This window comes from Lactuca serriola, chromosome 2, assembly GCF_051521515.1.
Source record: "Lactuca serriola cultivar US96UC23 chromosome 2, Lser_US96UC23_V15, whole genome shotgun sequence".
Taxonomy (NCBI): Eukaryota; Viridiplantae; Streptophyta; class Magnoliopsida; order Asterales; family Asteraceae; genus Lactuca; species Lactuca serriola.
This window is the reverse complement of record NC_136409.1, coordinates 213468325-213494404: the sequence shown is the minus strand read 5'-3', so window position 1 is coordinate 213494404 and position 26080 is coordinate 213468325. Positions and strand designations below refer to the sequence as shown.

Sequence of the window (26080 nt, the reverse complement as noted above, 5' to 3'; positions counted from 1 at the left end):
GTTAAGCGTGCTTGGGTGGGAGTAGTACCAGGATGGGTGACCCCCTGGGAAGTCCTCGTGCCGAGTGGCCCAAAGCGAACAATATTGTGATACGTGCCAGAGGGGGATGTTACAGGTACATGTAAAAAAAAAAGAGAGAGAGAATTACAAGAAAAGTCGTAAGAACTTTGGAGCAAATAAAGTGAAGATCAAAAGATCAAAATTCCAAGAAATTCAAAAAGTTGAAGATACCAAAAATCAAACAATAAAGGTGGTAAATTCAAAGAGATCAAAGATCAAATTACCAAAGGAAGTGAAGAATTCCAAAAGAGCTCCATAGTGGTATCAAAAAGTTGTAATTCTAGATTACGTATGCTTGGGTTGCTCAATTAAAAATACCTTGAGGGTAAGAGGTTTTCTGAGGATGGATTCGGAGGGTTGCATAAAATGAGCATAGTTCGGGGTGAGTGGGCGAATATTTATGAGGATTGTGAGTATTTGGAGTATGGGGGTCCTTAGGAAAAATTTTAGACACAAATGTATGTGTTGCGGTCTTGGCATAATGGTTGGGTTAGATTAGAGTTGTTATATGTGATTCTGATATGTTTAAAATTTAGTTTTGCTTGGGGGCAAGCAAAAGTCAAGTGTGGGGTAATTTGATATGTGCATAATTAGTTAGTTATTTAGCATATATTTTTATTCATTTTTAACTAATTATGTGAATAATATGGACAAAAGGTACTTAATATTGTTTAAATTTTGTTTTCAGTCCAAAAGACATGCTTGGGAGTGAAAGGGAACAAGGGAAAGCAATTGAAGGCCAAAGAATGAAGATTGAAGGACAAAAGTTCAACTACTCGGCGAGTACACGAGTCTACTTGACGAGTCCAGCTGAATATTCCAGAAGATAGCCACGATTCCTGATTTAAGACGGATAACAACGAGTCTACTCGGCGAGTTGGGTCTGCTACTCGCCGAGTACCCCCTGTTTTGAGATATCTATAAAAATCAAACCTTTATCCGATGGGACGACACTTCTGGCGATTTTTGAAGATCCTTCTGCGATTGAGAGCCCTGGAGGACGCTGAGGAATTCTAATCTCCAACCTTTTGAAGAATATAAGCAACTAGGTTAATCATTCCACTTAGCTTTAGGATTTGAGTATGTTTAATCTAGTTAAACTTGTTTTTGTGTGTGATTTTACTGCAACTATGAGCTAATTTCGTTTTTGTTTCTGTTTGGGGAATACCAAGGAACTCCTATGGTTTAATTCTTAGTTTTTGATTAATTGTTTATTGGTGATCTATTAAATTAAGTTTGTTAAAGACCCTTATGCATTAATCACGATTATTTTCTGTTAATTGGAAGACAATTAAGCTGCATGAACATTTCTTAGTTGTTAACCTCATATGTCTATGTGAACACTAATTCATATGCTTAGGAATAATGATTATGAAACTAAGATTAATAAGACAATAATTAGATTAATGTGTGAGCTTGTTTGAGAAACCATCAAACAAGAGGTTAATTGAATCACTAAATTGATTAACCACTACAAATCTTATTTAATCTAAATCATTAATCTAGGGAATTAATTAGTTTAAACACTTGATCACCGCTTAAATTAGTTAATTGTCTAAGGGTTAGGAGTAATGAACATGAACCTAACCACTATAATTGGTAGCCAATAACAATTAATCTATCATAAATACAAATAACCATAGGAGTGAATTGGTTGAACCTAAATAGAAACATCTTTATCAAATTTGGTGAATTAGTTGTTTGCTTTAGATATTTAGTTAATTAAGTGTTTTATTGTGTGCTTAAGTTTCTAGTCTTGTAAAACTAGAAGAAAACCTTTTACTTTCATTAATTGTTTTAGTTAAAATTAGTTATTAGTTTAATTTTCCGTTCCCTGAGTTCGATACCTTACTTACTAAACTATACCACTAAAAGACAGGTTCACTGCCTTTGTGTGCTAAATTTATTAATAAAAGTAGGGATAAAATTTACACACATCAAGTTTTTGGTGCCGTTGTCGGGGAACGGTTCTAATTAATTAATCTAATTCCTAATTTTTTTTCGATCCTTTGTGTGAGTTTACTTGCATAAAGTTACTTTATTGCAGTTTAGTAGTCAATAATTAGGTTTTAGCATCTGTTTAGTTTTTAATATTAAGGTATATTTTTTCAAAATCACACTGGTACTCGCCGAGTGCAGTCACACCTACTCGGCGAGTACAAGCGTATTCAGCAGTTAATTTTCGATTTTTAGTACATTTTTTTGTTCTTTTTACGCTTTTATTCTGTTTATTTCAGGACTTTCATGACCAGAGGATCAAACACCCCGCTGGTACCCCCGTTTGAAGATCCCGAAACCGCATTGAAAAGAAACAAAGGAAAGGACGTGGAGAGTTCAAGTACACCAAAGAAGTCATCATTGTCCAATCTGAAGACTGTTTTTGGGAAAAAGAAGAGCAGCAAATCAGGAGCATCCAGCGCTTCCTTAGTAATCGACGAACCGGCGAAGGAAGATATCGAGTACGAGACCGAGGAAGAAGAGGACCCGACATACGATCACGAAATCGAGTCCGAGGAAGAGTTAGCTATCACAATGGATAACATTGATGAAATCCCCATGGGAGAATGGAAGAAGAGGATGCGAGACGACACTGGCCCGGGACTTGTGCAACCCGCAATTCCCGCGACTGCTACTTTCGAGCTAAAGGGTCATATCCTAGCTTTACTTAAAGAGATACCTTTCTATGGAAAAGACCATGAAGATGCCTACAAACATTTGGATGAAGTCAATGATGTAGCTGATTACTTCAATGTTCCAAATGTGCCCCGCGAGACTCAGTTACTTCGTATGCTTCCGGTGACATTCAAAGGTGCTGCAAAAGACTGGCTCAAGTCACTTCCTCCCAGATCAGTCACCACTTGGGCCAAGATGAAAGAAGAATTCATTGATCACTTTTGCCCACCTTCCAAGATAGCCAAGTTGAAGAAGGCCATTGCTAACTTTGAACAACAAGCTGGAGAGTCACTATATGAAGCATGGGAGAGGTACAAGAGCTTACTAAGAAACTGCCCACATCATGACCTAAACATCCAGCAAGAAGTATCCATCTTCTATGATGGATTCAATGTCACAACTAGGCAGTTACTAGACTCGCAAGGCCCGCTCACAAAGAAGCCACCCCCGGTGATAAAAGAATTGATTGAAGAATTCTCTAAACACTCTAGAGAATACCACAACCCTAGGCATGATGTCACTAGGGGAGTCGCTTATGCAGCTACTAAAGACTTATCCGCGGTCATGGCTATGTTAAAAACCATGGATAGGAGGATGGATAAGATGGATCAAACAATCCATGCTATTCGGGTGGGTTGTGAAAACTGCAATGGGCCTCACCTCACTAGAGACTGTGATTTAGATGAGAATGGCAACAAGAAGGCGCAAGTGTGTTACTCAAGTGGAGACCGATATGATGAAGACTAGTGCAAACAAAAGAAAATTGGCTCCCTTATGAAGAGTACAAGAAAGCCAAGGAGGAAAGGTTTAGGCAAAAGGGGAGAGGGTTCTACCAAAAGGAGGAGTCGGTGCAAGAAAGGAAGCCAAGCTTGGAAGAAATGCTCACCAAATTTGTAGCTGCTTCAGAAAAAAGACATAGTGACCATGATGCTGCAATTCAAGAAACAAGGACCATGCTTAGGAACCAGCAAGCATCTATCCACAATATAGAGACACAACTTGGGCAACTTGCTCAACAAATCAACCAAAGGTCACCGGGCGAACTTCCTAGCAAAACTGAAAATAACCCACGAGGCGTGCACATAAACATAGTCACAACAAGAAGTGGGAAGATAATCACTCCCCTGGCACCTATTCAGACTGAGTCATCCAAGAAATCACAGAAGGAGGAGGCAGAAAAGCAAGCAGAAAACCAAGAAATGCACTCTGACAGCCCTACTCGCCGAGTACCACGTCTGGACTCGGCGAGTACATCACAAAATCCCACCTCACAGATTCCTGAAAAACTCTACTAGCCTCCCATGCCATATCCAGCCCGAGCTAACAAGGAGAAGCAGGAAGAGGAGTATCAGAAGTTTCTAGATCGTATCAAGACTCTTCAAATCAACATACCCTTCATTGAAGCCGTCATGCAAATGCCCAAGTATGCAAAGTTCCTTAAGGAACTTCTCACTAATAGAAGGAAGATGGAAGAAGTGAAGGTAGTACTCAATGAAAACTGCTCAGCTACTATGCTAAATAAGCTACCAAAGAAGAAAGGTGATCCGGGGAGTTTAACTTTACCTTGCCAATTTGGCAACTTGACCACCATTCATGCCTTAGCCGATTCGGGAGCAAGTGTGAATCTAATGCCATATTCATTCTTTAAGAAGCTGGATCTCCCGGAACCAAGGCCAATTCGCATGGCAATACACTTGGCAAACAAGACAGTTACCTTCCCAAGAGGCATATGAGAAGACATACTAGTCAAGGTGGACAAGTTCGTCTTTCCCGCTGATTTTATCATTCTAGACATGGAGGCGGATCCACAAGTGCCAATCATCCTTGGAAGACCCTTCCTCAACACGGCAAGTGATATAGTAGACATGAGGGACTCAAAGCTCACCTTGCGGGTAGGAAAAGATTCAGTCACATTTGGGGTGGACCAAGCCATGAAGTATTCAAGGAACAATGACGACACGACATTCTCAATCGATATGTTAGACGAATTATTGGAGGAATACATAACTGAAGATTCCATCAAGACCACAACTGAGGATGAAGAATTTGATCCAGAAAAAGACTTGATGGAAATTGAAAGACTGTTGGAAGAAGCCGACTATGAAGAATTGGTAAAACAAACTAACAGTTCTACTCGCCGAGTAGGACCAAGCTACTCGCCGAGTTCCTCTGAAGAAAAAGCAGAAGTCGTGAATACAGCCACTAACTCGCCGAGTACCCTACCTGCACTCGGCGAGTCCAGCAGTCAGAACCAAAAATCGTAGCTTAAAACTTTACCAGATCATTTGGAGTATGCTTTTCTCGAAGAAGGCAACCAAAAGCCAGTAATTATAGCCTCTGACCTGACCAATTCTGAAAAAGAAGAGCTCGTGCAAGTGTTGAAGAAGCGGAAATGGGCCATAGCATGGAGCATCACCGACATCAAGGGAATCAGCCCATCTTATTGCTACCACAAGATCAATCTGGAAGAAGGAGCAAAGCCGGTTGTACAGCACCAAAGAAGGTTAAACCCGAACATGCAAGAAGTAGTCAAGAAGGAAGTGGTCAAACTCTTAGATGCGGGAACTATATATTACATTTCCGACAGTCCATGGGTGAGTCCGGTCCAAGTGGTGCCCAAGAAAGGAGGGATGACGGTCATAACCAACGAAAAGAACGAGCCAATTCCGACACGAACGGTAACCGGTTGGAGAGTGTGCATCGATTATCGAAAGCTAAATGATGTCATTCGTAAAGACCATTTTCCCTTACCTTTTATTGATCAAATGTTAGAAAGATTATCGGGCCATAGCTACTATTTCTTTCTAGATGGATTCTCGGGTTATTTTCAAATACCCATAGACCCAATGGTCCAAGAAAAGACCACATTCACTTGCCCAAGTTGGACTTTTGCTTATAGACGCATGCCTTTTGGGTTATGCAATGCACCCGCGACTTTTCAAAGGTGTATGACAGCTATATTCCACGATATGGTGGAAAAATTCATGGAAGTTTTTATGGACGATTTTTTCGTTTTTGGATCATCTTTCCATGATTGTCTCACTAATCTTGATTTAATGCTTGCTAGGTGTGAAAAAACCGACTTGGTACTCAATTGGGAGAAATGTCATTTTATGGTCAAGGAGGGTATAGTGTTGGGCCACAAGATTTCCAAAATGGGAATTGAAGTGGATAGGGCAAAGATAGACACTATTGCCAAATTACCCCCACCAACTAATGTGAAGGGCATTAGGAGTTTTCTAGGACCCGCGGGTTTTTACCGGCGTTTCATAAAAGATTTTTCAAAAATAACTAGACCTCTAACACAATTACTACTAAAAGATGCACCATTTAATTTCACTAAAGAGTGTTTAGAGGCATTTGAATTTTTAAAGGAAAAACTAACTAATGCCCTGATCATTATTGCACCAAATTGGAACTTACCTTTTGAGATTATGTGTGATGCTAGTGACTATGCATTAGGAGTTGTCCTTGGTCAAAGGGTTGATAAGCACTTTCAACCCATATATTATGCTAGCAAGACTCTAAACCCAACCCAAGAAAATTACACCACCACTGAAAAAGAATTATTAGTTGTGGTGTTTGTTTGCTGTTTTTACTGACCACTCGGCTATCAAGTATTTGTTTTCCAAACAGGATGCCAAGCCAAGACTGATACGATGGGTGCTACTTCTTCAAGAATTTGACATAGAGATACGAGACAAGAAGGGAATGGAGAATGTGGCAGCTGACCACTTGTCAAGGCTTGAGAACCCGCAATTGCAAGAAGATAAAGTTGGAGACGACTTCCCGGACGAGTACATTATGGTGACAGTGGGAGAAGAGCCATGGTTCGCGGACATAGCTAATTATTTAGCTACAAAATACATCCCGAAAGACTTTAGCAGTCAACAAAAGAAGAAATTCTTTGTTGAATTAAAATATTACTTTTGGAATGAGCCATACCTCTTTCGAAGCTGTGCGGATGGGATCATACGAAGATGCGTATTCGGGAAGGAAAGCCGGAAAATACTAGACCATTGTCATAGCGGGCCCACGGGTGGACATCATGGAGCACACTACACGGCAAAGAAGATCTTTGACATTGGGTTTTATTGGCCCACAATTTTTAAAGATGCAATCCAATTTGTCAAAGAATGTGATGCTTGTCAAAGGATGGGAAACATTTCATCTCGAAATGAAATGCCACAACATAGTATCCAAGTATACGAGGTGTTCGATGTGTGGGGAATTGACTTCATGGGACCATTTCCCATGTCCAAAGGAAACAAATACATACTAGTGGCGGTGGATTACGTATCCAAATGGGCGGAAGCGCAAGCATTACCAACAAATGACGGACGGGTGGTAGTACGGTTTTTAAAGAAATTATTTTCACGATTTGGAGTCCCGAAAGCCCTTATAAGTGACCGAGGCACACATTTTGCGAATGATCAATTGGAAAAGGTGTTAAAGAAATATGGGGTCACCCATAAGTTTTCCACATCATACCATCCACAACCTAGTGGACAAACCGAAGTGACAAATCGAGCCTTAAAGCGAATTTTGGAGAAATCGGTGGGGAGCAATCGCAAGGAATGGTCGGATAAGCTAGATGATGCACTTTGGGCTTTTCGTACAGCTTTCAAAACACCTATTGGTACCACACCATATAGGTTAGTTTATGGAATGCAATGTCATTTACCGGTGGAGCTAGAACACAAGGCGTTTTGGGTTTTGAAGAGGTGTAATTTCAACATGGAGGAACTAAAGAGCAACCGGTTAATGCAAATGAATGCTCTTGAGGAGCTGAGGAATGAGGCATACTCTAGTTCATGGCTTTATAAAGAGAAGACCAAGATGTGGCATGACAAAAGGATTAAAGATAAACAAATTCATGAAGGCCAAAAAGTGTTGCTATTTAACTCAAGACTAAAGCTTTTCTCGGGAAAACTCAAGTCAAGGTGGGATGGGCCTTTTATAGTGAAGACGGTGTTTCCACATGGTGCTATAGAGCTATTATCAAGAGATGGCACGCCTTTCAAGGTCAATGGTCATAGGGTTAAAAAAATATGAAGAATGAGTCCCCCGGAATGAAGGAATGGAAGAGTTGCTGCTGCTGGAAGGGATTGCAACCACGTAGAAGGGGAGGAGTCCAGCTAATGACTCCCTAAAAAGAAGCGCTTCTCGGGAGGCAACCCGAGTTTCAAGTTTGCATTTTCTTTCCTTTTCTTTATTTTCATTTTTTTTCTTTTCTTCATCTATTCTTGAGAACACAACTGCTTGAGGACAAGCAATGCCTAGAGTGTGGGGTGGATGGTTTAAAAAATGAGAAAATACATAAATTTTTCAAAATTGTCACAAATTTTTTCAATCTGCAAGGTTTACTCGCCGAGTAGGCACGTATACTCGGCGAGTACCTGCCCGAGTAACCCGAAAAAACGCGTAACTGCATCTGTACTCGGCGAGTAGGTCCTTTCTACTCGGCGAGTAGCTGATTTACACGGGTGAAATATAAGTCTGTAAAAAAGAGGGTTTTTCACCCATTTCACCTCATACTCGTTGTGCACAGCAAATCCTCGAGCAGCCCAGGCGATTTTCGCGATTTCGTCCAATCTCTTCGATTTTCTACTCGATTCTCGTCATTCAACCAAAAAGGTAACATCTTTACACTATAAACTCGTTAAAGGTTCGATCTTTATTGTAGATTTGCCCCAATTTCGCTGGATTTCGGATTTGGGGGTTTCCTCAAATTCTAGGGTTTCGAATTAGCCATGAATTAGGTAATTTTAGGATGAATTTCTTTATGATTTATGGTTAGATAGGTCATTACAACAAACCCTTGTGGAAAAATTGGATTATTAGACGCCATACACAGGTCCAAGACAATACAGTCCCGATGTTCATCCTACTCGCGCGAGTAGGTCGTGTACTCGGCGAGTAGATGACTATTCAGACCCAATTTCTTTATTTTTAATTACTGGGTATTGTTTGTGTGTGTTTTTTTTATGTTTGTATGCAGGAACAATGTTCAGAAGGGGGCAGTCTTCGCGTGGGGGGAGCCAAAGTGATGTCCCGTGGCTTTCTTTTCAACACATAACTTCTAAGTCATCCCAAACAAGGGCCAGAAACAGATTGGAGGCCCTCAAGCAAAAGGAAATTCATCTACCAAACGCAGTTGACTGGGGGTGGTTAGGAAATGTGGGATTGGAGGAGGAGCTTACGCCTTACTTGGTGAAAGAATGCAGTTTGGGGTATACCACCATCACATGTGATGGGTAGTTACAATTATTCAAGATTCAAGAATCCGTGTATGTCAAGTTGTGTTGGGAATTTTTCGCTACCATCTCCTTCCGAGGTGGTAGTGAGTATTACAATACCAACACAATCTCCTTTTCTTTGGGTGGGGAGCTGCGACAATGCAGCATGGCTGAGTTCTCTTAGAGGTTAGGAATCTATGACCAGAGCATGATGTTGACTGAAGACTTTGAAGCCTTCTTGGAGAACTGCCATAAAGAACTTCCGGAGGCAGTGGTGGCCTCAACATGGTGGAACCAGATCGCTAACCGAGTGTATATTCCTTCCGCCGCCCAAGAAGGCCACATTCGCTCACCAATCCACCGCCTCATTCACCGATTTGTTGCCAGCACCATCAACCAGAGGAAGGATTGGGACAAGGTCCCAACCCTTGACATCTTCTATTTATGGAGTATCATTACTCCCGATGCCTTTTGCAACCTCCCTTATTGCATTGCCAAATTCCTCGCTGAAGGGGCGGTTAAAGAAAAAGTCAACTCAAAAATCAATGGAGGCATGTTTGTGACTAGGCTAGCGAGGTCGTATGGGATTTTGGATTTGCCACAAGCTCGGGCACTCACGGTTATCCACCCTCCACCATTCAACACTACACTATATCGGAGGGCACGGATAGTCAAGAAGTTTGGCGATTCCTTCACTATTCCACATGAAGACGAGTCGGCGATTCCGGAGGAGCCGGGGAGGCGGGTCAGACAGCGTAGTGAGCGGGTGCGAGAAGACCCACCGGTTATTCTGGTGGAGGAGGACAATGACGGATGGAACCAATTAGAGTACCACCGCTACTTAAATGACATTGGGCAAGGGGTGAACTATAATAACCAATCTTTTGAATATCTTTTTCAACAAATGAATATTTCCCCAAGACCCGGTCCCGGATATCCATATATTATGGATTGGGATGAGCGAATGAGGAGGAGAGTCGGAGAAGGAGGAAGTGGCGCGAGAGGAGCCGATATGGAGGATGAATGATGAAGAATTGTTTTCTTTTATGTTTTTATGTTTATGATGTTTTGGTTATGTTTTGGACAAATGTTAAAACACTTGGATGATGTTTGTTTTTGTGGGTTGATTATTATTGTCACTTTTAGTTGTTTAATTTTTCAGGATAGAAGATTAGGAGGCATGCTAATTTGTGAGGGTCAAGAAGGAATTAGGAGATTTTCAAGAACAAAAATGAAGTTTTGTCCTTAGGATTGAGTCCGTGAAAGTTGAGAGAAATGGAGTGTGCTATTACTGAAGTAAATTAGAAGAGAGGGTCAGTTTGCATTTCCAAGTTCAGAACCAGAGTCGAATGGAGCATCAGTTATATTAATTTTGAAACTGACAGTTCTACTCGCCGAGTGCACAAACCCTACTCGGTGAGCTATTGCACGATATCGTTCTAAGACAAGAGCTACTCGCCGAGTCCACGCTACTACTCGCCGAGTAGACTGCCAATTTTCGAATTCCATAACTGCTTTGGGCGCTTTCACTACAACATTTACCCACTTTTTGGGAGGAATTACCACTGGAAGATTTTCTTAAGAAGCTTGTTCCGTGAAATTTTTCTAAGCTATCAACCACACGAGACGCATGACACCCGAGCCATGGATGAGCTGTTCCCATGGCTAAAGTTAAGAGAAGAAGGAGCTAAAGAAGAGAGTATCAACTTATCGACTGCTACCCCAGGGGAGTTTGTTCCAATTCCCTTTATATATTTGCATTTTTATTTTTTTTGCATAGTATGCAATGAGGGCATTGCATAAAATAAGTGTGGGGTAGGGGGTTGGTCACATATTAGAAAACTTAGAATCTTAATTTAGGCTAATTTAAAAAAAATTGTTGCATACCAAAAAAAAATATTACTTAGGATTTAATTTAGAAAATTTTGGTAAAAGTAAAATTAGGATTCCATGTTAGAATTGTGTTGATAATTGCATGAAGACCCAAATGTTTAGTTGAGCCTATATACGTTTTAGTACATTTGTGGCCTCCTTATTCCAGTGAAATCATGGGACAAAAACACGACCCCGCTCAGTCCGAGGGATGCAATATGTTTAGCAGCCTAAACCTAAATGTATCCAGGAAAATTGTTATCGTTAGCCAATAAAGGTTGAGATTGAGCGCCCCTGCTTAAGCATGTAAGGATTTGAGTGAAAAAAGAGAGGTACATGTAAAAAAAAGAGAGAGAGAATTACAAGAAAAGTTGTAAGAACTTTGGAGCAAATAAAGTGAAGATCAAAAGATCAAAATTCCAAGAAATTCAAAAAGTTGAAGATACCAAAAATCAAACAATAAAGGTGGTAAATTCAAAGAGATCAAAGATCAAATTACCAAAGGAAGTGAAGAATTCCAAAAGAGCTCCATAGTGGTATCGAAAAGTTGTAATTCTAGATTATGTATGCTTGGGTTGCTCAATTAGAAATACCTTGAGGGTAAGAGGTTTTATGAGGATGGATTCGGAGGGTTGCATAAAATGAGCATAGTTCGGGGTGAGTGGGCGAATGTTTATGAGGATTGTGAGTATTTGGAGTATGGGGGGTCCTTAGGAAAAATTTTAGACACAAATGTATGCGTTGCGGTCTTGGCATAATGGTTGGGTTAGATTGGAGTTGTTATATGTGATTCTGATATGTTTAAAATTTAGTTTTGCTTGGGGCAAGCAAAAGTCAAGTGTGGGGTAATTTGATATGTGCATAATTAGTTAGTTATTTAGCATATATTTTTATTCATTTTTAACTAATTATGTGAATAATATGGACAAAAGGTACTTAATATTGTTTAAATTTTGTTTTCAGTCCAAAAGACATGCTTGGGAGTGAAAGGGAACAAGGGAAAGCAATTAAGGCCAAAGAGTGAAGATTGAAGGACAAAAGTTCAACTACTCGGCGAGTACACGAGTCTACTCGGCGAGTACACGAGTCTACTCGGCGAGTCCAGCTGAATATTCCAGAAGATAGCCACGACTCCTGATTTAAGACGGATAACAACGAGTCTACTCGGCGAGTTGGGTCTGCTACTCGCCGAGTACCCCCTGTTTTGAGATATCTATAAAAATCAAACCTTTATCCGATGGGACGACACTTCTGGCGATTTTTGAAGATCCTTCTGCGATTGAGAGCCCTGGAGGACGCTGAGGAATTCTAATCTCCAACCTTTTGAAGAATATAAACAACTAGGTTAATCATTCCACTTAGCTTTAGGATTTGAGTATGTTTAATCTAGTTAAACTTGTTTTTGTGTGTGATTTTACTGCAACTATGAGCTAATTTTGTTTTTGTTTCTGTTTGGGGAATACCAAGGAACTCTTATGGTTTAATTCTTAGTTTTTGATTAATTGTTTATTGGTGATCTATTAAATTAAGTTTGTTAAAGACCCTTATGCATTAATCACGATTATTTTCTGTTAATTGGAAGACAATTAAGCTGCATGAACATCTCTTAGTTGTTAACCTCATATGTCTATGTGAACACTAATTCATATGCTTAGGAATAATGATTATGAAACTAAGATTAATAAGACAATAATTAGACTAATGTGTGAGCTTGTTTGAGAAACCATCAAACAAGAGGTTAATTGAATCACTAAATTGATTAACCATTACAAATCTTATTTAATCCAAATCATTAATCTAGGGAATTAATTAGTTTAAACACTTGATCACCGCTTAAATTAGTTAATTGTCTAAGGGTTAGGAGTAATGAACATAAACCTAACCACTATAATTGGTAGCCAATAACAATTAATCTATCATAAATACAAATAACCATAGGAGTGAATTGGTTGAACCTAAATAAAAACATCTTTATCAAATTTGGTGAATTAGTTGTTTGCTTTAGATATTTAGTTAATTAAGTGTTTTATTGTGTGCTTAAGTTTCTAGTATTGTAAAACTAGAAGAAAACCTTTTACTTTCATTAATTGTTTTAGTTAAAATTAGTTATTAGTTTAATTTTCCGTTCCCTGAGTTCGATACCTTACTTACTAAACTATACCACTAAAAGACAGGTTCACTGCCTTTGTGTGCTAAATTTATTAATAAAAGTAGGGATAAAACAAGTGCATTTTACACACATCACTTGTCGTTCCGGAGGTATTCCAGGAAGATCCTCTGGGAATACGTCCGCGAACTCTCATACTACGGGCACCTCGCCCACCGTCGCTCTACCCGCCTCCCGGGTACCCATAACATACGCGACATAACCTGCGCAACCCTGCTGGAGGTAACGCCTTGCTCTCGCTGCTAAATATAGGGCTGGTCCTCGCTGTGGCCTCTCACCCTGATTCACCAGCTCTGCCCCTCTTGGGGTCCTAATCCGCACCAACTGTTGCGCGCAGTCGATCACTGCCCCATTAGGGCTCAACTAATCCATGCCTATAATCACCTTGTTCCCACGTAACGGAATAGGAACCAAATCCACCAAGTAGCGCTCCTCAAACAACCTTATGAAAAAATCTCTGAACACTGATGATGCTCGCACCGATCGATCTTCGGCAATCTCTACCTCCAAAGGGCAATCCAACATGCCCGAAGACTCAGTAAACCTCTTGCTAAGCGCAAGAGAAACAAACAATCGGGTGGCACCCGAGTCAAACAACACCTGAACTGGGATACCGTTCACATGGAACGATCCTAACGCATAAACATAGAGCACATATCAATATCATAACATCATATAAATAAAATAGAGGGGAGGAATCATACCTGTCACCACATCGGGTGCGGCGCGTGCCTCCTCGGTAGTCAGCTGAAACGCCCGGATCCTCACCACTGGAGCCTCTGCCTTGCCCTGTCGGCCATCAGTAATCCGCAGGGTAGCTGGAGCTGACGCCTTCACTGGCACTGCTGCTGTCAACTGGGGGCAATTGGCCTTCTTGTGGCCCCTCTGGTTGCAATGGAAACATAACAACTCAGACGTCTGTATCACAGGTGCAGGGGCGGTACAATCCCGACTGAAGTGCCCTGACTTGCCACACTTATAGCAGCTTGACGATCCCAACTTGCACGCTCCCTCGTACGTCTTGCCGCATTTCCTGCAGCGGCCTCGCCCCTGTTGGCCTTTCGGCCCCGCGTCTGGTCCCTTGGGCTTCTTCCCCGAAGCCCCCATAACCTTCCCCTCCTCTGCCTTCAACTTCCGGATGTGCTCTAGGTCTATCTCCCTCTCCCTTGCCCTGGCAATCATAGAGTCCAAGGTAGGGCAAGCTAAAAAACTGACATGCTCCCGAATATCAGCTCGTAGCATGTCATGATAGCGGGTCCTCCTCATATCCTCATCACCCACGTACTGGGGCACCAACAACGCCCTCTCCCGGAACTTGGTGGTGATCTCCGTCACAGTCTCCGTCGTTTGCCTCATATCTAAGAACTCCCTGGCCAGCTGCTGAAGCTCGACAGCCAGCGCAATCTCTGCCCTGAACCTGGTCACAAAGTCCGACCAGGTCATAGCCTCAATAGCCGAGGCTCCCAACGAGTCACCGACGAACTCCCACCAATCGCTAGCTCGGTCTCTCAAACACCCTGCTGCAAATCTCGCCTTCGACCCCTCGGGACAGAAGCTAGTCAATTGTGCAGACTCAATGTCTGCAATCCATCGCCTGGCAGCTATAGGGTCCTTCGCCCCGTGAAAATCCGGCGCACCACTGCCCCTGAAGTCCTTAAAGGACAGTGTGCGAGATCCTGACTGGCCAGCTGCCATGTCACTCCTGAACGCCCTGAGGCGGTCCTCCATCAGCTAAACTATCCCTTCCTTGATCGACCCAAAAATGATGGGGGTCGACTCAAGGATGCCCCTGGTGATCTCTGACGCGATGAACTCGCATAGCCTTTCATCTACTAGCTCGGATCCTGATCCCGAACCCGATCCCTCTCCAGAACTGCCACCCACTGGCCTCTGACGTAGTACCACCATTCTGCAATACACACAGGCAACCATTAGTGATATTGATATCTCTAAAGGGATCACATTTGTTTCAAGTTCCCGGTCTTGTATCGGCCTTCCTTAGTTCGGGTACGGATCCTCTGCTTTCAGTAGTATGGGCCCATACTACCTTCCACATCTATCTGTAACTTCTTTAAGGACTACCTCGACTCCACCAGATCCCTTTCACCACTGTTAATCACTACTATTCCCATTCTAGGCTTGCCCTAGGGAAAATCTCTGACTCCACCCAAACCAGCACTCGGCTGCTGAAGGCTTCCTTGTAATGCCAATTAGCCATTACCCGAATACCATCACACAGGATGAGGCTCATATAATCCTTCGAATAACATACTTGTCCCTACAACGGTTAGACTCAAACAAGAGCTGCGCAATAGGGCCAAATTCAGCACTCTGAGATTATTCAACCCTGATCACATGTAACGTGACGTATTCACCTAATGACTAACTCCCATCACCTAGAGTCCCACAAAGCACAAAGCAAGCAGCATTCGGACACAGGAAAACTACTCAAGCGAATCTGTCCTCGTAGTGAGAAGCTGAACTAGCATATAATGCTACGCTCATACTACCAGGCATAACATAAATAGGCTATCCTACTACTGTCTACTCAATACTAGCATGCAATTCTTATAAGTTGGAGCACATAAAGCAGGCATATAAGGCATCATTCCTAGATCCATAGTCCTATTCTAGCATGCTGTTCTACTGAAACTGTTAAACATAACATAACTTGTATGGATACTCTGGGGAATACTTACTTGAGCTCGGCCGGTCGTGCACATCACACACTTCGTTCTTTCTTAAAACTCATTACTTAATCCTTTAGAAAACTTTTTCTTTTCTTGAAATTCCTTAATCCCTTGATTTGAGTTCAAACACCCCGAAGGTGTGTCCGAATCCCTCAAACTAGGGCTCTGATACCAACTTGTAACGACCCAAATTTCATGTCCAAAAATTTTCTTTTCAAATCAATACTTTAGAAAACAATTGTAGTTTAAAACACTGTATGTTCAACCATTTTATAAAATACATCGTGTCTGAAAACCGAAATATGAAAACAGTCAACTATTAGAGTACAAAATCCCAGAATGACCCATGGTGCGGAAACAATGTGCATGTATGATGTGCCGCTACCGCGCCAGCTCCTTCCCCCTTGAAGAAGAGGTATCTGAAAACAAAACTGTAAACCGTAAGCACGAAGCTTAGTGAGTTCCCCCATTGTACCGCATACCATATAACCACATAACATACATATATTGCCAGGCATATCTGGGTGCCCGACCTACCCCTTCGGTCCTCTCGACCGGATATTGACTAGCATATCTGGGTACTGGCCTCCCCTTCGGTCCTCTCGATCGGATACTGACTAGCATATCTGGGTGCTGGTCTCCCCTTCGGTCATCTCGACCGGATACTGGGGACTATTTCACCCCTACTACTACCACATAACACATATCACATAATCTATCTAGCATGGCTGGGCATGACTGCCCCTTCGGCCCTATCGACTGGAAATCTGGGGACTACCTCCCTTACTGTCACTAGCACATAGCATCATATCATACTAGCACATATACATTTCACAGGTAGTAGCAACCATAGATTAATATCACACAGACAATCATCTAATCATACAACTCCTACTGGTGGGCCGACATTATGGTCGTAGACCCACTACTACTGGAAGGTAACCCACCTCGAAGTAGCTGCTGATCTGTGCGGGAACTGTCTGGCTGCTGTTGCTGCTGCTTCGGAAATACTCCGGATATAATTCCTACAAAACACAGTCAAAGTCTGATATCTACTCTTTGGGTAAAATGACCATTTTACCCCTAATCAAGTAAGGTCAAAGTCAGAGTCAACTTCCAGTTGACCCGACTCGCCGAGTTGGCTCGCCAACTCGTCGAGTCCCTATCCATTCGATTGTCCTCACTCCCGTCCCTACTCGTCGAGTTAGGCATAGACTTGACGAGTTCTCTTTCTAAACTGATATCCAATTGTCCTTCATCTGACTCGTCGAGTTGTATGAACAACTCATCGAGTTCATCTTCATCCAATGAAAACTTTGGTCTGTGACTCGCCGAGTTGTATGAACAACTTGTCGAGTCTGTTCTTGAGGCAAGAAGGTTGCCTTGGACTCGCCGAGTCAGGGCATTGACTCGCCGAGTCCCTCCATTACTGAGCCTGGCTTCCGATTCACTGAGTCCACTTATAGCTCACTGATCCCACTTGGCATAACTTAAAAGGGGAAAAAAATCGAGGACTCGCGACTCGACTCGCCGAGTCGCATGCATGCAATTACTATATACTTGATTCTGCTTGAATCCAGTGCATTCCATTCATGGATCTGGGTTCTCAGGGCTTGATTAACACGTAAAGTTTCCAACTTTACGTGTAAATAAACACCAATGAAGGTTTTAGGGCTCAACATGCACTAAAAGAGTATATATATATGGCTTTCATGCAATATGTGTAACGACCCAATTTTTACGTCCAAAAATTTCGTTATAAAACATTACATGAAAGCATTAATAGTTAAAACATTGTTTGATTAAACCATTTCACATCGAAAACCAAATTGAAAACCACAACATTCGATCAATCAAATATCAGAGTATCAATCCCAGAATAAACCCGTAACTGCGGAAACAAGAGAGTGTGTGTGTGTGTGTGACATGCTGCTACCACGCCGACTCCTTTCCCCTAGCTGAGGAGGTACCTGAAACCAAAACTGAAAACCGTAAGCACGAAGCTTAGTGAGTTCCCCCACTGTACCACATACCATACAAACACATAACATACATACTGCCAGGCTATTCTGGGGTGCTTGACTACCCGGTACGGCCATTATGGGGTGCTTGACTACCCGGTACGGCCATTCTGGGGTGCCGACTACCCGCGTCAAGCCATTCTGGGGTGCTGACTACCCGTGTCAAGCCATTCTGGGGTGCTGACTACCCATCGGTCCTAACAACCGATCCTCAGGGACTGGTCCCCTCCCACTACCTCTATCGCATATAACATAACAAGCCAGCATGCAAACATATCATCACGTACTGTCAGACATTTCTGGGGTGTCTGAACTACCCTTCGGTCCTATCAACCGATCTCTACTTCTATCTCATATAACATATCAGGTAGTAGCAAACCTAGATGATATCACAAAGACAATCATCTAACATACGACTCCTACTGGTGGGCCGGCATTATGGCCGTAGACCCACCGCTACTAGAAGGTAACTCACCTCGAAGTAGCTGACGATCTGATCGGGAACTGACTGTCTACTACTGCTGCTGCTCCGGAAATCCTCCGGCTACAAATCCCACAACATACTCAATCAAACACTGCTAACTGTCCTTTGGGTAAAATGACCATTTTACCTCTGATCATGCCCTAAGTCAAAGTCAGAGTCAACTTTCAATTGACCCGACTCGCCGAGTTGGCTCTCCAACTCGCCGAGTCCCTACCCAAACGATTGTCCTGAATCCCGTTTCTACTCATCGAGTTAGGCAATGACTCGACGAGTTCTCCTTCTAAACTGATATTCAAGTCCTTCATCCTACTCGCCGAGTTGTATGAACAACTCATCGAGTTCATCTTCATCCGATGAACACTCATGCTGCGACTTGCCGAGTTGTATGAACAACTCGCCGAGTCTGTTCTTGGTCTAAGGAGATTGCCTTGAACTCGCCGAGTCAGGGCATTGACTCGCCGAGTTCCTCCATGGATGAGTTCAACTTCCAACTCACTGAGTCACACCCCGTGACTCACTACTCACACTCGACTCTACGAAAAGGGGACAACTCGAAGACTCGCGAGCAGACTCGTCGAGTCTGATGAACGACTCGCCGAGTCGTCGTCATGCAATCACTATATACGCGATTTTGCTCGATTCCAGTCCATGCCATTTATAGATCTGGGTTCCTAGAGCATGAATGACATGTAAAGTTTCCAACTTTACGTGTAGATACTCACCAATGAGGGATTTAGGGCTCAAAATGCCTGAAAAGGGTAGATCTAGGGTGAACAAGCAACATGGGTCCATAAAGGTAATAGATCTGAGCTCCTAGAGCTCAATCTTGCCTAGATCTAAAGTCCAATCAACCTATTACGACTTATATTGCACATACAAGCTTGGGGATTGGCTCAAGAATGACTTAAATGAAGTAATAAGCATAGAAACATGGGGAAAACGGGTTATACCTCAAAGGAACTGCTGAGAGAGCACAAAGATGCTTGGATTCCTTCCCTTCCTCTTGATCTACTTCCCTTTTGCCTCAAAACCTTCAAGAACACACAACAATTGCTTCAAACTCTCAATGAACAACTTAGAACGAGGGTTGGAAGCTCTGGGGGGGTGGGGGCTGGCTTGGGGCGGATATGTGGCTTAAATAGGGTGCAAACCCCTGAAACTTAGGGTTTCATCCAACAGCGGCGACTCGTCGAGTCCAGAATATGGACTCACCGAGTCACCAACTTAAACGCGTCTCGGGGTCCTGTCTCTACTCGACGAGTCGGACCTATGACTCGTCGAGTCCAAGGCTAAAAATGGAAAATACACAAATAAGATTTATGTACCGGGAACCAGGTGCTACAATATGGCTCCATAAAGGCAGTAGATCCGAGCTCCTAGAGCCCAATCGTGCCTAGATCTGAAGTCCCTTAACACTATAAGCTCATTACTCAAAGATCAAGACTAGAAGAGGCCTTAAAATAACTATCATAAGCTCTTAATGAGATAATAATGAAGGAACAGAGAGGGTTTCGAGTCTAATACCTCTAGAGGCTCTGAAATGGCACAAAGATTCTGGATCTTCTTCCTATCCTCTTGATCTACCTTCTTCTTCTCTCCAAAACTTCAAGGAATTGCACCAAAAGCACCCAAATTACCAAAAGATGGGTTAGGGCTCCGAGAGGGAGTGTTCTGGACGCAATGGGGGCCGCTATGAGGCACAAAACGACGTTTAAATAGGGTGCAACCCTTTGAAATTAGGGTTTCTTCCAGACTGGCGGACTCGCCGAGTCCAGAATATGGACTCGTCGAGTCGCCAACTTAAACGTGCTCGATATCCCGACCCTACTCGGCGAGTCGGGCCTACAACTCGCCGAGTTCCAGCTAAAAAGGCAAAAATACTTAGTTTAAATTACATACCAGGAACCATGTGCTACATAAACGCCATCATAAGCAGCTGCTTGAAAGGGGCTTGGGCCTCTTCCCATGCTTTTTGAGACTTCCAGTTTGCTTCAACATCTTTCTGTTGACGACTCATACTGGAATCTTCTTGACCATGAGAAGCACGAGTGAAGCCAGGAGGATCTGGAATGTCACAGGAGGAGGGCGTCGATGAATTGTCTGTGAAATCAACTGCCCACTTTTGACCTTTCTCTTTTTCCATCTACAAAAGTTGAAGTGAATTTGATGAGTGGGTGATTAGTGGCATTCATGTGTTTGTGTGCATATAACTTAAGTGCACCAGTAGTGTTGCTCCATAGTTGTAGAAGAGAGGATTAAAGTTCTAAACCCTAAAATTGAAATTGAGTTCGAGAAATAAAGTGTAAATCTTGTAACTGAACTAGTTTAATTCACCTACAATTCGGCGCATCGTATCATAATCAAATAATTCTCCTAGAATTTCAACCCTCTAAATCACACGTAATTCCTGAATTCGCAATATACTCCACAGTTGTTTTAACTCATAAAACAAGTTACATCTGCGGCGCAGATCTAGAAACCCATTCGAGAAAGCAAAAATATACAGTCGGCTGCTATGTCTAAATTGAATGTTTTTATGAGAACCTAGAAATTAGTGGTACGATCGACAAAACATTGCTTTCAATCGACGATCAAAACCGACGAAAATTCAAATTAGTTCAAGATAATATATTAATGAGAGGCATTACATTTATCAAAATTTCGAGCGTTCAAGTGATAGAAATAGACGTACCTGCAATAATCAAAGGGAAATATGCGATCAATAGTAGATGATCGGGGACGGAGTGTGGGAGATATATTTCAAACTTAGGAGCCCAACAAAGTTTTAATTATGTTTGTTTGTCGAAGAAACCCTATGAATTGAGTATTTTGTCTGAAAAGACCCAATTAAGTTATATTTTTGTTCAGTTTTATGGAAGTAAAAAGTAGAGAAATATATCATGTGGCTTATTACCATATTCGGAAAATGACTTGTCAAACCAACAAAGTTTTCAAACCGTTAAAAAAACGAAATCATGTTTTGTCTGTTCAAAAAAACTCAACTAACTTAACCTTTTGAACAGACAAAACATGATTGGGTTTTTTGAATTGTTTTGAAACTTTTTTGAGTTTTTTTAGACAAAATGTTAAGTTCGTTTGGTTTTCTTGAACAGCCAAAACATAATTTAGTTTTTTTGAACGGTTTGGAAACTTCGTTGAGCTTGTAAGTCATTTTCCCATCTTCAGAAATTTGAGTGTGTCGATCGACTCCAATCAACAATTTCCAGCAATGACTAAAGAGACCATTAATTTTAACGTTTTTTTACAGTTTAGTCGTGAAGTCCTTTTTTAGTCTAAAACAAAGGTTTAAGGTTTATTATCACTATAATTCAATCAATATTGGGTTTTGGTTTAAAAGGTTCCTGATGTATTTATCTTTTGTAGTTTAGGTCATTAAGGTTGTGTTTGATATGTGTCTAAAAGAGTCAGGTCAGACATTATTGGCTGACTCGGTTAACTAAACAATTTTGGGTGTGTGACTCGGGAAGAAGACGAGAATTGGCTGACTAAGAAAGGGACAAGCGTCTTCTAATTGTGCCCTTACCCTACAAATGGATACACATACAAGGAACTACCTATCCTAATATATGTATCTTATTATATTTATCATATTATATGCATTAGTCGATCATATAATATATACAAACGGATACACCCACGTATAAGGAAATACGTTATGTATCCTATGATTTCTATCTAATATATGTATCCTATTATATGTATCCTAATATATGTATTAATATATATATATATATATATATATATATATATATATATATATATATATATATCCTATTACATTTTGTATGATAAATTTTATTTGGATTTTTAAATGATATGTGTGTAATTTATATTATGTATGACAATTTGTATATTTTTATAATTATTCAGCAACTTTGTCCATTATTGTATAAAGCAGTAGGGTAAAATGGTCATTTTTCATCAGTCAACACATTCAGTCAGATGTACAATAAAACAACATGATTTCTTACTCGGTCGGATTTTATTACCCATACAGACCTTTCCCAATCAGCATTTTTTCAGTCAGTAACTATCAAACGGGACCTAAACTTATATGTGACCTGTTTATTATACCAACAATATACTTTTTATCGGTTTTTACCAGTTACCATGGTTATTGAGTTGGGTTTTTTTTTTAAGTTGTTTCTTTACAAATATTTTTTTGGCAACAACATGACTTCAAGATCAACACTACCATTGCCTTCTTTCTTGTCCAAGTCTACAAAGCCACGACACTAGCATTTTCAACAAACTCGCCACCAAAAGCTTTGCCTCTAGAAGCTCTACAACTTCAGTCAGTAACTATCAAACGGGACCTAAACGAGGTGTTGATTTTACTTGCCTTGGCGAAGCCACGAGCTTCTTCCAGAACGTTTGGATGTTGGCAAGTGCATGAAGGGAGGATTCTAAAACTGCACGCCATGTGTTTGCTTACTGTCTCCTCCATTTTATGTGTTATATTATGTTGTTAGATATTTTGTTAGGCATTTGTTTGTTTACAAAAATGGTTGTTTTCTATTTAAGTGGGGTTGCAGATAATGTTCTTTGTAACACCAATGTTCCAGAATGGTTAAGCTTACTTGTAACAAGGACCTAAGATAGAGTTTTGGAGGAAACTTTGTTCCACAACGTGGCCAAGGAAAGCCACGATGTGGCAATGATTAATTGGTCACAAGGACCTAAGATAGAGTTTTGGAGGAAACTTTGTGCCACAACGTGGCCAAGGAAGGCCACGATGTGGCAATGATTAATTGGTCGTGTACTTTTTTGGACCGCCACAACATGGCCAAGGAAGGCCACGGCGTGGCAGCTATTCAGGCCCAAGCACATGACTCTTTTAGTGTTTCCTTTGTATTTAAACCCCTCTAAGCCATTTTTTGGGTTCCTTATCGACCTCCATCACCCTCAGGTTTCAGAAACCCTAACCCTAACCCTTCTTGCAGGTGTGAGCTCATTTTGGGAGTCTTTGGTTACTTTTGAAAGAAGAAGCATTAGGAAGGATTGTGGTGCATCTTGGCCAGCTTGATGGTCTCTTTTGGGCATCTATGGACCTTTTCAAGTGTCCAAGTTCCTAGTTTTATGGCTTTTGGTGGTTAGATCTTGAATATTATCCCATATTTTGTATATTTAATAACACTTTTATACATTTAAAAAGGTATTTATAAAATGTATTTATACATAAAAAATGTGTTTTATATTATTTAAAAAACATATTTTGTATATTTAACAACATATTTATAACATTTTAAAAAGTATTTATACATTTTCAAAAATGTAAAATAAATAATTGTAACAATAACAATAACAATAAAAATAGCAATACCAATAACAATAATAATAACTAATAACAATAGTAATAATACCAATAGAAATAACAATATCAATAGCAATAGCAATAGCAAATAGCAACAACAAAAAACCGTTTTTTTTCAAATGAGGTCTTTATTTTTTATATAAGTAATATAGTTGTTTGAAAGATCTTCGTACACTTTTGATTTTTTAATATTGATATTACAAGTGATTGTGTTTGACGGTCGTTTCTATTACACTAGATTTGGATTTATTGTTGAAAAACGAATGCTAGAATGCCAGTGCTCTATTGTTGTAATTTTATTTATTTTAAATAAGAAAAGTATATATCACTTTTGAATATATTTCGTCTAAATGTGATCCATGTATGTAGTGTCTCCAGCTATATACCATGATCAAGGTATTAAAAAGAGTAAAGCTGAATAGGTGAAACTAATAATACTTTGAGTACAAATGCTCTATTATTAAATTGACTAATCATTATCAGATAAACAAGCAAAAGATTCGGTGGTGAGACTTAAGGGAGTTGGTTATGGATTTGTTTTATTCTACAATTACCTTCAAGATGAGAGTTAAGGGGGCTAGTTATGGATTTGTTTTATACTATAACAAGAGAATGACAATGTGAGCTTCAAACGAAAACTTTATTTCCATATAACATTAATATCAAATGTTAAGAATATTGTGTTGTCCTTTAGATCGATGTTGGAATCGGATGGAAATTGTGCATCTGAAGAGGTTGTGTAAGGGGCTGTTTGAAACCGTCTGACCGGTCTGAGTCAGCGATTTCAATTGACTCAGTCAAACATGAATATGTTTGATGTGGGCTGATTCGGTCAGCATGTCTGACTCAATTGGCTGAGTTGGACAGCTTCCAAAACCCATCTGACTGGCAAAAAAGACCTCACTACCCCCAATCTATTCTTCCCATTCGTGACCTAAAAGAAAAACGGCAGCGACATCTTCCAGGTTCACGTCGGCGTCGGCAGCTTGCAAGATCGCCATCCCAATCGCCGGTCTATTCTTCCCCGTACGTCCGTCCACACAGGTTCGTTCTTGCCCTCATCTGTTCAAATCGAATTCGATTTTGATTTTATTTAGTCAAAACTTCATCTTCTTGGCCGATGATTGAGCCGCTAATTGAATTAATGGGTCGGTCCCCTCTAAATACTTGAATGATAATGCTTTAATTGAATTAATGTTAGGTTACAGCCCATTATCATGAATCGTCCCTATATGTGTATATGTGCTTCAAATATTCAAATAAAAAAACCACTTGGTATGTTATGTCATATGTCAAACTTTCATCAGGAATCTTTCTCCTTTTCCCATACATAATCCGAATCCTTTTTGTTGTAATGTTAAGAAAACTGAAATTGTGTATGAATAATCTCTGAAATCTGAAATTGTGTGTAATGTATGTAATAGATTATGAAATCAATTTTTTTTTCTTTGTATAAGCTATTAAATCTGTTTTTTTTTTTTTTTTTTTTTTGCTTGTATAAGTTATGAAATCAGATTTTTTTTGTATGATGTTATGTTCTAATGTTATGAAATCTCAAATTGTATATGTATAAACTATGAAATTAGAATTTTTTTTCCATGTATAAGCTATGTAATTGGTAGAAAATTGTTACTTTGATTTAGCTATTCCTATTTAGGATTATGTTGATCTCATTGGTAGAAAATTGTTTTATGTTTAGATATTTATGTTAGCTTGTTATTTATGTTTTAGGATGTTGGTTTGGAACGAAAGTGAGGACAAAACTTTTTTTGATGCATGTATCCATGAACTAACCACTAATGGTCGTGAGAGTTCTGGGCTTAAGGCTAGTTCATGGAAGATAGTACACGAAAAATTGATGAACGAACACGGTAAAGAAGTTGATCAGAAGCAAATGAGAAACCACTTTGACTACTACAAATCAAAGTATGTTGCTTGGGTGAAACTGAAAAACAAAACCGGCAATATATATGACCTTATAAAAAATAAATTTAACCTGACAGATGAACAATGGAAGGATGAGGGGAAGGTAATATTTTTATAACAAATACTATTATAATTATTTTTATAAAAAATACTAATATTTATAAAAATTGTAAACAGTTGAACAAGTTCGTGTTGTCATTAAAAACTAAACCCCTGCTGTTTCCTGATCTTTGCACCTAACTATTTGAAGACCGACTTTCAAAGTTGGGGGTCATCTTCTACACTCCCTCGTCCTGTAGAGAAGTTTAGTGCCCATGATTTTGATGATGGTGTTCCAATGGAAACCTCAACACAACACGTAGGAGCAAGTGAAGAATCTTCGGGGCGTTCAAAAAATACGGAAGTTGGTGGAAACAAAAGAGTTGGTGGAAAAAAAGAGATGCAAGGGCATTAGAAGTTGAAGAGGAGATTGTCAAGCTTGCAAGGTCGTTAGTGGAAAAAATGAAAGAATTGAAAAAAGTGAAATGGATAAGGATGTTGATGCGTGTATGGAGAAATTAAACAAAATGGAATGGGGAGAAGAAGATGAAAGACACAAGACCGCTCTTTTGCT

General features: G+C 40.5%; 1 non-coding gene and 1 pseudogene across 1 annotated transcript; both read right to left on the bottom strand.

The window, feature by feature from the left end:
* Nucleotides 1–26080, bottom strand: part of LOC145090787 (uncharacterized) — a 47118-nt pseudogene that overhangs the window by 18429 nt on the left and 2609 nt on the right.
* On the bottom strand, nt 2977–3083 carry LOC145091111 (small nucleolar RNA R71). Its single transcript, XR_013701999.1, has one exon. It is a non-coding gene; the product is annotated as a small nucleolar RNA R71 (small nucleolar RNA).